Source organism: Podarcis muralis, chromosome 5, assembly GCF_964188315.1.
Source record: "Podarcis muralis chromosome 5, rPodMur119.hap1.1, whole genome shotgun sequence".
NCBI classification, from domain to species: domain Eukaryota; kingdom Metazoa; phylum Chordata; class Lepidosauria; order Squamata; family Lacertidae; genus Podarcis; species Podarcis muralis.
In genome coordinates, this window is record NC_135659.1 from 66,815,990 (window position 1) to 66,831,314 (window position 15,325).

Here is a 15,325-nt window from a genome sequence, read left to right on the forward strand (position 1 = left end):
AGCAAAGTAGAACCTCTGGCTGTTGTTTTCCGTGTGTGGCAAGAAACAATAGTGACTTATCTCAAAGAGCTGAGATTTCGGCTATCTCCAGGATCAGAGGCAGCTTGTCTCCGAATACCAGCTGATGAAGGAGATCTCAAATGAGTTGTGCCACTCAGGGGCAGGAAGATAAGACTTACAGCAAGGTTTAAATATGTGTTCTATTGTAAACACACACTCCACAAAACCTGTGCCTTTTAAAAGCATGTGCTGTGCCTACTTATTATTTCGCTTATAGCAACAGAATCAATACAAGTCAAAGCAGTTCAACAGCAAATACACACTGAAAGGGAGTGGAGGAAAATCTACCCCTCTTACCACCTTGATTGTGATTTGACTGGGTGTTCAATGAAGTTGTGAGATAATTAAGCTACGTTAATTAAGCGGTCTTGAACGTGTACACTAGTGTTTCTTTACTTTTTTATTACATTTATATCTCACTTTTCCTCCAAGGCTGCTCAAGGTGGCATACACAGTTCTCCCCCTGCACATGTTATCCTCATAACAGCCCTGTAAGGTAGTTTAGGCTGAGAGACAGTGCCTGGCCCAAAGTGAGCTTCATGGCTGAGTAGGGATTTGAACCCTGGTTTCCCCAGTTCTAGCCCAATGCTCTCAACAACTGCACTGCCACCGGCTGAATCAAAACATGCTTGATAAAAGTTGTTCTAGTTTTTTGCAGCAAGTAACCACTATTTTACAGAGACGTTGCTGTGTGGCAGTTTTCCAGATTCACTTTGTGCGTGGTGTTTGCTACAGGTGTTGGGGGTCGATTTTATCAGGGGGGGAAAGGGAGACAGCAGTCCCCTCCCTGTCAAGCAAGAGAAGCTTTGCAGGCATTTCAAATGAGCTGACATTCTTCTACCAATTCACTTTGACTTGTTAGCAGGTGCAACGGTGAGGAATGGACAAATCGCTTTGCTGAAGTGGGAAATGGAACAGCAGTACAGTGGTACCCCGCAAGACGAACGCCTCGCGAGACGAAAAACTCGCAAAACGAAAGGTTTTTTCGTTTTCGAGTTGCCTCGCAAGACGAATTTCCCTATGGGCTTGCTTCGCAAAACGAAGCTTGCCCAGGGGACAGCGGGTCTTCTCTTTTGAAGCAAGGGGCGGCGGGGAGAAGCGATCTTCTCCCCGCAGCCCCAGGTCCGGGGACAGCGGGAAGCGCTTCCCGCTGCCCCCGGACCTCTTTTGAAGCAAGGGGCTGCGGGGAGATCGCTTCTCCCCACCGCCCCTTGCTTCAAAAGAGGTCCAGGGACAGCGGGAAGCGCTTTGCGCTGCCCCCGGACCTCTTTTGAAGCAAGGGTTTGCGGGGAAAAGCGATCTCCCCGCAGCCCCTTGCTTCAAAAGAGGTCCGGGGGCAGCGGGAAGCGCAGCGCTTCTTCCCCGCTGCCCCCGGACCTCTTTTGAAGCAAGGGGCTGCGGGGAGATCGCTTCTCCCGGTGCTCCGAAGCCGGGCGGGGGGGAGGGAACACCTGCCCCCACCGCCCGGCTTCGGAACGCTGCTCCGAAGCGGGGTGGGGGGGCGGGAACACCTGCCCCAGCCGCCCCGCTTCGGAACGCTGCCCCGAAGCGGGGCGGGGGGGGCGGGAACACCTGCCCCAGCCGCCCCGCTTCGGAACGCTGCTCCGAAGCGGGGCGGGGGGGCGGGAACACCTGCCCCAGCCGCCCCGCTTCGGAACGCTGCTCCGAAGCGGGGCGGGGGGGCGGGAACCTCTCACCCCGCCGCCCCGCTTCGGAACGCTGCTCCGAAGCGGGGCGGGGGGGCAGGAACCTCTCACCCCGCCGCCGGGCATCGGAACGAGGTCCTGGACCTCTTCTGAAGGCAGGCGGGGGCAAAAGTCTTTGCTCCCCCCGCCTGCCTTCCCGGGACAGCGGAGACTTCTCCGCTGCCCCGGGCGATCTTAAAATGCTGGCGGGCGGGAGCGAAGCGTTCGCTGCCGACCCCCAGCATTTTAAAAGCTCCTTGGGGCAGCGGAGACTTCGCTCCCGCCCGCTTCTGAAGGCTGGCAGTGGGAAGAAAAGCCCTTGTCCCCCCCCCCCCCAGCCTTCAGAAGAGGTCGGGGGACAGACTGTCCCCGGACCTGGTCTGAAGGCGGTTTCCCTAGGAACGCATTAATTGATTTTCAATGCATTCCTATGGGAAACCGTGCATCGCAAGACGAAAAAACCGCAAGACGAAGAGACTTGCGGAACGAATTAATTTCGTCTTGCGAGGCACCACTGTACACCATTTAATCCCAGCTGTGTTGAAGGCAAGCTTTGTCAACATCTCCTGCATGATTCCAAGGTGGGAATCAAATCCAAGACCAAGTGGCAACTTTCTCTCTCACCAGCAAGAACCTAGGTGCACTGAATGAGCCCTGGAAGAGCAGTAGTGGGCTTTGGTGTCTCAAATTTCAATGGTGCCCTGTGCAACACCAAAATTTGGTGCCCCCACCTCTTGCCTTCCATTTTACATGACAGTTGTGACGCCCCTGAGGCCCTGTGCACAGTGCAGCTGAACTGGTCACGCTCCCCTAAATCTGCCTCTGGACAGAGGATCCTCAGTGATCCGTAGCAGATTGTGGATGGCTGCAGTTTCCGTGCCCTATCATGCCAACATGATTTGAGAAGAAGGTGGTTCAGAAAGAGCTGCTGCTTTGCCTTTAGGCTTTCTGAAGCGTTAAGAAGCATCTATGCCTTTTCTAATTCCAGGGCTGAGATTAATGTCCTCATCCTCAGGCCCTTGCACACAGCGGTAGGTTGTCTGCACAGAAGGGCACGCAAAGATCTCTGGGTTCTCACGCGTGGAACAAATTCATGCTGGGTTGGGTAGGCCCAGGAGGTACAGCCCATTTTGAAAGTTCAAAAAGACTCAGAAACCTGATTGTTTTCAGAACCTCTCCAGGTCATCAAGACCGCCAGGTTAAACCCTGTTGCTTAGCCTTCTAGTGCCATCTACTGGTGGTGCCTAGAGAAATCAAAGAAGTTCATTTCAGCAACTGCCATACATTCTCAAGGCCACTTTGCATGCTATATTTTTATGACTAATACCACATTGCAAAATATTGCAATGGAAGGTTTTATACACACTACTACTCAACAACAACATTATGGGAAGTGGTTCGGCTGTGGCCATGTCTGTCTCACAGAGTACAACACACTTTTTTTTTGTTTATTTCATTCATATACCACACTTGAGTCTGACCAAACTGCAGGAGGCAGTGGAAGACAGGAGTGCCTGGCGTGCTCTGGTCCATGGGGTCATGAAGAGTCGGACACGACTAAACGACTAAACAACAACAACAACAATACCACACTCACCTTCCAATGAATGTAAGTACTGGTAATCACAATAGTCCTATATCAGGAAAATGTGGTGTTGGGAGGAACATTCAAGTAAATGCTTCAGGAGCAAAGCTTGCTGTTATCCAGAATGTGTGTAATTCTGAAATGTCCCATGAACTGTAAGGGTTGGTTCACATAACACATTTTCTAGATACAGTACAGGCTTTCCCCTAGAAAAATAACCTTCCTTATGCATCCAGTGAGAAACTGCAGGTACATGTTGAGGTCTGTTGTTCTGAGTTCAAGATTCCAGCCATTCTGTTCTTGTAGGCTTACCATACATCAGGAAAATTCCTGACATCCTGGTTTTTGGGTGTAAAAATGGCGTCGGGGGAATTTTGCCGAATTTTTGTCAGGAATTTTACTTTTGAAATATGACAGCCCTAGAATCTTCCCTTGCAACAGGCTGCATTGAATATAATCAGTACTCACTGAACTATTTTAGAAGGCCCATCTTCCAAAGAGGATTTTTTAAATAAATGCTTTTTGTACTTCTGCAAAACCTTCGGTTTTTCCCAAGCCTGTTGATACTTCAACCTTGTTTATAGGTCATGCTGTTGCCATACTCAATGGCAATCACAGCCTAAAGGAAATGCAAATCTCCATATCCGATTTTGCAAGCCATGAGTTGGTTGGGAAGTGATTCATGTGCCCCTGTCTCAATAAAATCTAGAGAGATGTCATTGGAGTGAGTGAATGTGCATTCTGTACTTGACCTCCTTTGTAATGTTTTGCTTTAAAATCTTAAAGATAATATTTTAGTTTCCTGTTAGTTATGCTGCTTTGAATATATCCTTTATATTTGACTTTCTTCTTTAATGTTTTATTCTTGATTGCTTTAGAATAATATTTGAAAGGACCCCAAGGGTCATCTAGTCCAACTCCCAGAAATACAAGAATTCTGCCTTCTGTTTAATGTTGTAATGTAGCTTAGAAACTGCTTTGAGATTTTTTTTTCTTAAAAATATAAAGCAGTATAGAAATTTAATAAACAAACAAACAATTTATCAGAAAAGCTGGTATACCAGTAAGACACAAGGCATTAATCAATATGAAACATCTCTTCTGAATCTTTAATATTTTATGACTTGGTCGCCGTATGAACCCAAACTATAAATGACAAGGCATTCTTCCCCCTTGTCTTAGATCAAAGGAAAAAAAATATTTCATAACACCAGCTATTCCAAGTGTTCTGTTCTGCAGAATGGACCAAAACAAGGAAGACAGACAACAGGATCGTACAAACAACTCTGACTTCAAGGTTCCAGGGCTAAAGAGCTCAGGTGCAGACAGCATGCAAATCTGAAGGATGTTATCAGCATTCTGTCAGTCAGAAAGTAACTCATTTACCAGAGAAAGAACATGTCCAGAGTCACAGGAAAAAGATCTTCTAGCAGGTATAGATGATATATGCCGATTTATGACTGGGTTTGTGTTCATATTAGCAAACAGCTTTGCTGGAGCTGGACTATGGTGCTTCATTTTCTCTCGTGCCTTGCTACGGTGATAGTACACAACATCAAAAGACATGCCTTCCGAATAATCCAAGTCATTATTGCCTTAATATCATGAAAGGCTTCATGTTTTCTTTAATGGTAAATGTGTTTGAGGCTTTCAGGATAGGAGGCATATGGATATACAGGGAATCAAACAAGCTGAAATCCTAATAGGCACACTTAATTGGGAGCTAAATATGCAGAGGACCAAGTTTTGCATGGTTTTAAGTAACAGAGGCAGTTGAGTTCAGCAGCAATATAGGTGCACTTGCCCAAGTCCTGTGGCTCCTGGGTAGCAGCCAGTTATTGGCACCAGGAATAAAACCAGGCTCCACCAGGCTTTGAAACAGCCATGGTCTGTACCACAGCCTACAATGCTCCCCCAGTTATCTGAGGATGGTAGATATGTTTCTCATCATTACAATTTCCCACCATCAATAAAACATTACAATGAAAACTAAACATCAATTTCTCTCCACCCCCCCTTCCACGGTTTCCTTGTCTCAGGTTCATTCTCCAGCATCTCCAAAAATGGGATTGAAGCTGCTCTGTAGGCATGTACAGTGGTACCTCAGGTTAAGTACTTAACTCGTTCTGGAGGCCCATACTTAACCTGAAACTGTTCTTAACCTGAAGCACCACTTTAGCTAATGGGGCCTCCTGCCACCACGCCACCGGAGCACGATTTCTGTTCTCATCCTGAAGCACTATTTCTCGGTTAGCAGAGTCTGTAACCTGAAGCGTATGTAACCTGAGGTACCACTGTATGTGTATATAGATAGCTTGATGATCCAGGTTTTTAAAAAGCAGCTGCCAGGGGGATCAGAATCAGTACCAGTACAGTGGTACCTTGGGTTACATACGCTTCAGGTTACAGACTCCGCTAACCCAGAAATAGTGCTTCAGGTTAAGAACTTTGCTTCAGGATGAGAACAGAAATTGTGCTCTGGCGGTGCGGCGGCAGCAGGAGGCCCCATTAGCTAAAGTGGTGCTTCAAGTTAAGAACAGTTTCAAGAACGGACCTCCAGAACGAATTAAGTACTTAATCCGAGGTACCACTGTATGCAGAAGGTTAACCCTTTGCTCTCATACTGTAGTCCTAATGAACTTGCACCTCCCCTAGCTGTTTTTTATCCAGGAAGAAAGCTTCCCATTGGATCAATCTGGGGGCAAATAACAGGTGGGGGCAGGACATCAGCTTGGGAGGAAAGAGTTTTAAAACCCTCTCCATACAGCACAGTCACAATCCTGAACACTACAACCAGCCCACAGATAGTTGCTATTAAAAAACAACAACAACAACAACAACAACAACAACAACAACAACAACAACAACAAAACATATGAAATGCATTGTATACCTGTATTGTCTTTTAATGTAAACCATCTTGGCACAGCTATAGTTTTCAAAGGCAACTTAAAAAGATGCATAAATAAAATCTGCCAACTGAGGATAAAACTTTGTACACCTGATGAGGCAGGCTCTAGTCCACAAATGCTTATTCTGCAACAAGTCTGCTGGCTTTTAAGGAACCACAAGGCTCTTTTGCCGTCATTTCTGGAACAGGCTGACACAGCTATCCCTCCAGAAAGTTATACAGCATGTTGTTTGCCCCAGAGCTGGAGCAAAAAATGGAATGCTCATGCCATCTAGTGGAAATCTAACTAAAGAATTCCAAAAAGAAAGTGTGCTTCCATAAAACGATGGAAGCATATGCTGAGTTGTTCACTCATTGTGCATTAGTAATACTGGGTAGAATGGATTAACATTAAAAGCACAACAAGATTCCAGGATGAACTAGGCAGCTCAAAGCCTAATGCTGGAGTGGGTAAGATCGACCATTTTGGTAGTTAGCATTAAACTGAGAAAAATAAACCCCAAAACAGTATGGCACAGAAAGAGGGAAACTGTATTCTGGGTACGGTAATTCTCTGTTTTTGCCACGAGGGACTGCCATGCTGCCTGGGGCTGATGAAGCCAAACAGCTTTTGGAGGGACAAAGGTTCCTTTTCCTGATTTAAGTGAATAAATAGGTTGCACTTGCCTCTTGTCTTTCAATGCTCTGGGGTACTGAGACAGGATACAGTGGTACCTCGCAAGACGAAATTAATTCGTTCTGCGAGTTTTTTCTTCTTGCGAGTTTTTTGTCTTGCGAAGCACGGTTTCCCATAGGAATGCATTGAAAATCAATCAATGCATTCCTATGGAAACCGCCTTCAGACCAGGTCCGGGGACAGTCTGTTCCCCGACCTCTTCTGAAGGCTGGGGGGGGGGGGGGGACAAGGGCTTTTCTTCCCACCGCCAGCCTTCAGAAGGCTGTTCTGAGGGCTGGCGGTGGGAAGAAAGCCCTTCTCCCCACCTCCCTCCCCGCAAGCTCCGGGGACAGGAGGGCTTTGCTGCCAACCGCCAGCATTTTTAAAGCCCCGGGACAGCGGAGACTTCTTTGTTCCCCCCCGCCTGCCTTCAAAAGCCGTCGGGATAGGCAGGCGGTCGGGAGCAAAGACTTTTGCCCCCCGCAAATGTCCTGGACATCTTCTGAAGGCCGGCGGTGGGCGAAAACATTGCTCCCGACCGCCAGCATTTTAAAAGAGGTCCCCGGAGATTTCCCTATGGGCTTTCTTCTTGCGAAGCAAGCCCATAGGGAAATTCGTCTGGCGAAGCACCTCGAAAAACGGAAAACTCTTTCTTCTTGCGAGTTTTCCGTCTTGCGAGGCATTCGTCTTGCGAGGTACCACTGTATTACCATTGTGCCCCTCACTCCACCCTTTCACAAGTCCTTATGTTCATCCTCTTCTCTGCTGCCTCTGGGTATGGCCTGATGCCAGCTGTGAGGGGGACACAGCAAAATGTCTTCTGGTGGCATCCCTGGCATCAGTGAGACCCTCATGATGCAGCTACCGGTGATGGTGGCAGGCAGCAGCATTGCTATGATCTGTAGCAGGTAGCTGTGAATTGTCTGCCCTGGGTTGAGGGCAACCCAGGGCATTTGAAGTCTGATTTTCAAATGTGTTTGCCAACACCATTTGGGACAGAGCTCAGAAAAACATCAGGCATCTGTGAGTTTTCATGCAGACACTTGGTGGCAGTATAGGTACAGGTATCTGCCAGTGGTAGGCAACACCTAATTCTAATGGAATATTTCTCCATACAAAAAACCCTTCCTATAGAAAACTAGATGATAAGGAAAATAACGTGGGCTCAGTCTTTTCCAGGACATAAGAACTTCCTTTTTGCCCCTTTCAAGAAATCAGGTTTTATTTCTGGGGTAAAATATATAAAAGAATGGACAAGGAAATTCACTTTTAAAAATGGAAGAGTTAACTGGCTATAAAATGTCTCAGTTCTCTGTTAAGAACTGTGATGTATGCAAAATATCAGAGGGGAGATTGCTGGTGGCTGTTCAATTAACTGCCACTTTGTGTCAGAACAAAAATTGTTCTGAGATTGAGGTTTCAGTCTTAAGACACAGTGGATTGAAAACCAGTGAGTTCTAATTGATTAAGGCAGTGAACATACTGCTTGATCCCATCAGTTTTGGCCTGACTGGGGAGAGAGAGCGGGGTCTGAATTCCATCCAAATTTAAAACATTTGGCTGGAGAGACCCTGTTCGGGCATAAAAGGCAGGTCTCAGACCTCAGTGAATGTTGAACTTTGTGTGCTTTGACCAGTGCTTTGTTACGAGAAAAAATGATGCTGGTACTCTGGGCGGTTGCCCTGGGTGCAAAAATTCATCGGGGCCAGGAAAAACAATTACATGTAAAACAATTACATGCTTTACTGGAACTTCATTAAGATATTGGTATATAGTTATTACATGAGGCATGATAATTAAATGACTTGCTGCAACACCATACCTTTTTCTGTAGTCTCAGTACCTGACTGTGCGTGCCTATTTTCACTACAGGGTCATACCAGTGCCAAATTTACATATAAGCTAAACAAGCTATAGCTTAGGGCCCCACTCTCTTGGGAGGCCCAAATTTTTTTAAAGGAAATAAAAAACAGGATGTACATTTCCAAAATATAAGATAAAACGCAAATAAAATAAAACCTACATACAACAACAGTGTTTTGTGTTGTGTAGGCTCCTATTTGTTGTGTGCAAATGGCTTTGGATACCTGTTAGGTCTATAAATTACCATATAGCATATATTCAACACCAAAAAACAGTGACAATTTGTTGTTGACAAAGGACAGCTGGACATATAAAGGGCCCCATTACCTTCAGTAGCTTAGGGCCTCATCAAACCTAAATCTGGCCCTGGTCATACCATCCTACATTCTGCTGGGACGCAAACTCACGCCTCCTTCTCCAAGCCCGGGAAGCATTTGCCTAGCTTAGGGAAGGAGCGTGATGCTCTGAAGGGGTTCAGGAACCCTCCTGCTACCTCCTCCCCCCTGCCCCCAGTGATGGTACTGTGTACCATTGCAGACTGCCAGAAAAAAGCACCGCTTGAGGGTATGTGAGGAAGAGGATGGAAAATTCAACTGAAGAAAACATCTAGGCCTAGAGGCTTCAAACACCTGAGGGAAGACAAGAGCTGAAACCACTAGTTGGATTTGAGGAAGTCTGCACAGAAAAGTGTCTAAGAGACAGCCTTTGAGAGAGTTCTAAAGCCAAGATGCAGCAGCCTTGCTGAATACCTGAGCTAGCAACGAATGCTCAACCTAGAATGCAGCAGAAGTACTGAGAGATGCCTGAGAGACCTCAGAAGAAAGACGCCATGGACCTGAGTGAAGACTGCAAGTATAGTCTCCAGTGCCTGATTAATGAGAGAAAACAGAGTTGGAGTGATTTAGGGAAATTGGCAATAGGTTTAAATGGGGGGAGGGGGCTGGATCGCTCAGAGCTATCTTCTTAAGGAAACATTTACCTTATAGTGCAGTGATGGCGAACCTTTTAGAGACCAAGTGCTCAAACTGCAATCCAAAACCCACTTATTTATCACAAAGTGCCAACATGGCAATTTAACCTGTATATCTCATTTTTTCCGTGTGTTTCACGTTTCTTCTTTATGACTTCTATTGTAATAAATATCCTTCATAAAAATAATTGCATTACATTCTTCATTAAATTATCTTTCCATTGATATATAATTTTATGGTATAATTCAGTGCTTTTTTCTAAAAAATGTTTAGGGATACTCTCATTTTGATTCAAGAAAATCACCACGGGGGAGGGGCGGGATAAATACAGTTCAAATCGGGGGAAATAAATACAGTTCAAATCCTGAAAAATACAGTTCAAATCGGGGGAAATAAATACTGTGGTACCTCAGTTTTTGAACATCTTAGTTCTCAAACTACTTGGAACCCAAACACTTCAAACCTGGAAATGAGTGTTCAGTTTTGAAACTTTTTTCGGAAGCCGAACGTGCACTGCTCTGAGTACAGTGGTACCTCGGGTTAAGTACTTAATTTGTTCCGGAGGTCCGTACATAACCTGAAACTGTTCTTAACCTGAAGCACCACTTTAGCTAATGGGGCCTCCTGCTGCTGCTGCGCTGCCATTGCACAATTTCTGTTCTCATCCTGAAGCAAAGTTCTTAACCTGAGGTATTATTTCTGGGTTAGCAGAGTCTGTAACCTGAAGCGTCTGTAACCTGAAGCGTATGTAACCTGAGGTACCACTGTATAGCTTCCATTTTGAGTGCCACACTTCCATTTTCAGAGTGAGGGAAGGTGGGCCAGGCAGCAAGTGAGCAGGGACATACTGCCCTCCAGCGCCGGGTCCCTCCGCTGCCGCAGCCACAACAGCAACCACCCAATCCTCCAGCTCCAGAGGCGCTGAGTGAGGGAAGGCTGGGCTGGGCTGGCAAGAGAGCAGGCAACGGATGTCGCACACACACACCCAGCCTGCTCCTGCTTGCAGTCAAGTAGGAGTGGGATTGGGCTGCTCCGCTAGGCAGCATTGTTGCTTGCATGGGAACAGGAGCTGGATTAGGGCTGCTCAGCTGGAGTTGGGGAAGGTGGAGGCAGCCCAGAAGCTGCATCTAAGAGCCCCTACACCACCTGAAGGCAGCCAGGTGCTCCTCAGCTGAGCTGCCCAATCCCGCTCCTACTTGTGTGCAAGCAGGAGTGGAGACGGGGATCTCTCAGAAGTGAAGTGGAGACATTGCGCTGAGATTTTATGGCTCGGAAACACAGATGCCGCTGGAAATACAGTTAGACTATGTTGAGTTCAATCTGGTAGCACATTCTCAGAGGGAGGTTGTATGACTGCTGCTAGCACAAGCTGAGCTCAGCAGGCACTGAGCAGGTTGTGTGACTGAAGCTGGCTGAATAAACGTTTTGCTTTGTCCTCACTGGAAAGATAGTTTCTAACTAGATGATAAATGTGCTTGTTTGTTCAAAGAATTTATGAACCACCAACCATTCAAAAATATTGTGGTGATATAAAAACAAAAGCCAAAACCAAGCCCAGTAACATGGAAACATGTAAAATACATTTAATTTATATGTAAAACCAACAGGAACCATATCCAACAATGCTACTCTGAAAATGCCTTTATTTAACAAGAAAATCTTAAGGAGGCACCTAAAAGAACAAATTGTTGGTGCCATCCTAATTTCCAAGGGGAGTGTGTTCCAAAGTGTGGGTGTCATTAAATGCAGGAGACAGGAGTATGAACAGATAGAGGAAGCTCCTGTCCTCCTCCTCCTCCATCTCCCCTTCATTTATGATGACTTTCAGAGAAACAAGGGTTACTTCTAAATGACCTGTTCATGGAGCAATCATCCTGATTTTATTGAGAGGAGGCAATGGTGCTTTCAAATGCACAAAATGATAGTTGCCTATACAGCAAAAATGAATTTTTCACCAACACAGACACTATGGATTCAGTACCTAGCCAGCTTTATCCGTTCAACTTCTTCCCATCTTGCTTAACATCTACCTGATTATGAGTTCTAGGAAACTCAAAAGCTTGACATTTTGGTTGGACTTTGGAATTTTTCAAAATACTAGTAGCCTTGCATGTTAGTGTAACAAACCTCTTCTGCTGCTTAGCTTATTTAGAAGAGCTTATTTACTGGGCATGTGGAAGATTGGCAAATAGCACCCGCAGAGATAACATAATTGCCCCTGCTTTGAAATAAGAGGTGCTACTTCATCTCTGCTGTGATAAGACAAAAAGTACAAGCTTATCAGAGTCAGTAAACATACCAAGTCCATACATACAACCCTCAAATCAACGTTCCACTTCATAATAGCCACTTAAACTGATGGAGCATCAGTTTTTTTCTGAGGGGGGTGGGAATTGCTGAAGTCCCCATGATTCAGCAGACACACTGAATACCCAGAAGCTCCTTGAACCAGGAGACATAAACTGTCCATTTTCAGAAAGAAATACAGCAGGAATTCATATTTTTCTTTGGTAATTCAGGAAATACAAGGTTTTTGTAGACGTCTTTATCTTCGAAAGCTTGGAAGATGCCTCACTAGGAGAGAGGGGCGGTAATGATGGAAAAGTGAGCTTGACCCAGAAAAGAGAGAGAGAAATCAGCTAGCAGAAATGAATCTGTACTGTACAGAAAGGCAAGCATGATCACAATAATACTGGAAGCAGGGGATCAAACAGAGGGTGTTGTCACTTCCTGGGTGGCTTTCCCCCACACCTGGCAAGCACCCGAGGCGGGGGGGGGGTATGTTTTTCTTGCATTTTGGCAACACCTGTCTAACTGGTCCTGCCAATAAACACTTGTAGAGAACTGAATGGAATGTTGCCTGGGAGGTTCTCAGCAGGGCTTGCACAACAGGAAGTAGGCTGTAATGACTAACTCTTCCATCCTACCTGTGGGTAGTAGGGAGTACACACCAACAAATCTCATTCATAGAGGATACTTAATAAGAACAGACTTTCATTTTGGGTTTGGTTTTCTGTCTTGCAAACCCTAAGAAAAACCCCCCATACCTTAAAAGATAAAGGTACCCCTGACCATTGGGTCCAGTCGCGGACGACTCTGGGGTTGCGACGCTCATCTCGCTTTATAGGCCGAGGGAGCTGGCATTTGTCCGCAGACAGCTTCCAGGTCATGTGGCCAGCATGACTAAGCCGCTTCTGGCAAACCAGAGCCGTGCACGGAAACGCTGTTTACCTTCCCACCGGAGCGGTACCTATTTATCTACTTGCACTTGAAAGTGCTTTCGAAATGCTAGGTGGGCAGGAGCAGGGACCGAACAATGGGAGCTCACCCCGTCATGGGGATTCGAACTGCTGACCTACTGATTGGCAAGCCCTAGGCTCCGTGGTTTAGACCACAGCGCCACCTGCGTCCCATACCATACCTTAGCATGCCCCTAAACATTCACTTTCAGCAGACTACCACTGGCTCCTGTCACAAATCAGCATAGCAAACAGTGTGGCTAGGTACTTCCTTTACAGCTATTCTTCTAACATCAGAGGATGTGAAGGTCTACATGGGTGATTTTTTTTTAAAAAAAGGAAGAGTTATACTGCATATGAAAGAATCTTAACACCTGGAAGAGAAGTGTTGTAGCAAGCTCAGTCTTTGACATCACATTTCCAAGTATTATTTTTTTTTGTTAAAAAAAATAAGTATAGGATTATATTTGGAAATGTGATAACTCCTTTTTGCTATCTACTATGGGTAGGCAAACTATGGCCCGGGGGCCGGATCCAGCCCAATCGCCTTCTAAATCCGGCCCTTGGATAGTCCAGGAATCGGCGTGTTTTTATATGAGTAGAATGTGTCCTTTTATTTAAAATGCATCTCTGGGTTATTTGTGGGGCATAGGAATTTGTTCATATTTTTTTTTAATATAGTCTGGCCCCCCACAAGATCTGAGGGACAATGGACTGGCCCCCTGCTGAAAAAGTTTGCTGACCACTATTACACTATAGTGTATTGAACCCAAGTTGCAAATGCATGGCTGAGACCAAGAGACAGGGATTTGAGGTCTCCAAGTAAATTCATGCCAAGGCAAGATTTGAACTAAGGGTTTTGTAGCTAACAACTTATAATTTCATGCACAACAGTTTCTTAGTTGGTGGCATAAACCTGTCCAAAAAGTGGCTTATACACTTTTGTGTTTTCTCATTCCTTGAGCAAATGTTCAGCTTTTACAGTCTGGCCTCTCTGTAGCCTTACACTGAAGTAACTCCCAGTGAGTTCAATGGGATTTACTCCCTAAAGTGAGAATAGGGCTGCAACCCCAAGCAACTAAATTTCAGTGGGATATTCTCCCACATCATAGGCTCACAATCAGGTCAGTTGTTCCTGTAGCTTTAGTAAGAAAGCACTTAAAAATAAATGATTTCAGTTGAGTTTTAAGAGGACCACTTTCCATATTATATTTTAATCATATGTGGTAGCTCACATTAAGTTGTTCCTCTGTATATAATGGAAAGAAGGAACATAGGTAATTGTGTCAGTGAATTACAGGAAACAGGTACTTAAACAGTGCCACAACAGTGTATTTCTCTACCTAGTTATATGCATTCATTCTAGGGAGGGGCCTTAGCTCAGTAGTCTGGCTGTATCCCTTCTCTTCATTTTGCTTTTCAGATCTAGGGATTTGGAAAAGTGCTATGAGGTGAATAAGGAAATGGTTGCAAAAGGTAATACCACAAATATCTATGCTCAATTGTTTTTGCAGGTTGTTTGTTTTGACAGTGAGGTTCAATACAGTAAGGTTCAATAAAGACATGGTGTTTTCCAAACCATGGCAACCTCACGTGCGCATTCTCCTCTCTGTCCTCATTGTTCCATGATTTGTTATATATATACAGTGAAAAATATTTTCTCTTTAATGTAAATTGACAGCAAACACTCAGATTCAGGGCAAACAGCAGACTTCCTTTAAAAAAAAAGCTACAGTGTCTATTATAATCCTTTGTTAGTAAGCAAACCTCTTGGATATTTAACACAAGAAATCACAATAGGCCCACTTTGTAATTAACCTCTAATACAGTTAAGGGGAGAGCGAGAGAAACAGAAACTTGACAAATTTGTCATATGAGGTGGGAAAGAGCTGATATAGTTACAATGTAAGTGTGACTGGGTTGAACCTGCTAGAAAAGACTTCCTCTCAAAATTAACAGATGTGTACCAGCTAACAACAATTACAATACAGGAGTACAATGGAATGTGCTGCTACTTAATGGAAATTTCAAACTAAGAGCAGCTTCTGCTAAGAAGAAACAAAAATGTGAATACAGTATAGGAAGAATTTGTATTATTGCAAAAAGAGCACAGTTTGAAACTAGACCACTGATGAAATGACAGTGACCAAAGAGCTTTGAAGATTCACCTAGAGTCTTCCTATATTAAGTACATAGGGCATGATCTACCCAAAGTTGAACACTTTCATATTTCGGTTTTGAGTGAGAAGAATGTGTTTAATTTTCTCCCATTCAATATGATCTAGAAGTACTCAATACTGAATGGATTGTTATTTGGTACTGCTCTGTTTTGCCTGACCAGAGGCACTGTACACAA

General features: G+C 45.0%; 1 long non-coding RNA gene across 1 annotated transcript in view; it reads left to right on the forward strand.

Moving 5' to 3' along the window:
- Window positions 1–985, forward strand: part of LOC114599379 (uncharacterized) — a 38,073-nt gene extending 37,088 nt beyond the window's left edge. The window contains exon 3 of the long non-coding RNA XR_003707296.2: window positions 923–985. This is a non-coding gene — a long non-coding RNA (uncharacterized LOC114599379). The remainder of the gene's footprint in view (window positions 1–922) is intronic.
- The last annotated feature ends 14,340 nt before the right edge of the window (window positions 986–15,325 follow it).